Genomic DNA, 1,059 nt, shown 5'->3' with positions numbered 1-1,059 from the left:
CCAGTGGAATCATTAGCCATTGCACATAATAGATATAGTCCCTCAATTCTGCTATTAAAGTTGCATTTCAAAAGAGTGCTATCTTTGTCCCATTCCTTGCACTCACTTACATTTTTATGACTCTATAGACATAATGTTTTATTACATAGATTAATATGTATCTATGACATACAAATCCTCAGCCTAATTTTAATTATGTTCTAAAATCTAACTGACAGTGATTGTATATAGAGATTCCCTTCTTGAATACTTGTTTGTTAAATACATCATTTGAAATATGATATAAAGATCAATGTTAATAACACTCACATTTTTGTATATCAAGCTACAGATTGAAAATATCATAGCTAGAACCCTTTGTAGGTAAAAAGTTTTCAATTATGTACTAATGACTTGCAAACTGAGAAATAAATTAATTCCACTGATCCCTTGCAATATATGACTCTTGGCTCCGCCTCGTGTGCCATGTTTAAATGAGAAAGTAATGAAGCCACTATCTGAAGATAGTGAAGATTTCCTTTGCAGAATTAATGAAATCAAATTATTTAAATATAAGACCAAATTCTATTTATGCAATAAAAATTAGTACAGAAATAGTGGAATATAGGCAATAACAAATGTAACTGCTAATAGTGAGCTATGGTTTCTCTACGGCAAGACCATATTATATAATCTGTTGGCTCCTCAGTATTTTTGTATGTAACTTACAATCTCTTACAGAAAACAAAGGGCTAAAACCTTGTTTGCTGGATGTGCCTTTACTTCTGAGCGGTGGTCCAGATTGCTCAAATGAAAAGAGTTCACAGGAGGGATGGAGGGCAGGAGTAAATGAAAGTCATCACTATTCTAGACAGTGGTAGACAGGTGATATTGAGAATGGCGCATAAGCTTTAATGCTTAGTAAGCCTTGGGAGAGGGACACGTGTGTGTGAAGGGAGGACAGGCACAAGATGTCATTAGTCATCTTCTGTTCCTACTCAATCGTAAGGTATTAATAATGACTCTCAAGGATGCTCTGAAGTCCAGTCTTTCCTGAATAAGAACAGAGTCTGTCATTAC

The sequence above is a fragment of the Megascapheus bottae genome, chromosome 7, assembly GCF_031878675.1.
Source record: "Megascapheus bottae isolate mThoBot1 chromosome 7, mThoBot2.hap1, whole genome shotgun sequence".
Lineage (NCBI taxonomy): Eukaryota > Metazoa > Chordata > Mammalia > Rodentia > Geomyidae > Megascapheus > Megascapheus bottae.
The sequence above is the reverse complement of the archived record's forward strand: the minus strand, read 5'-3'. Positions refer to the sequence as shown.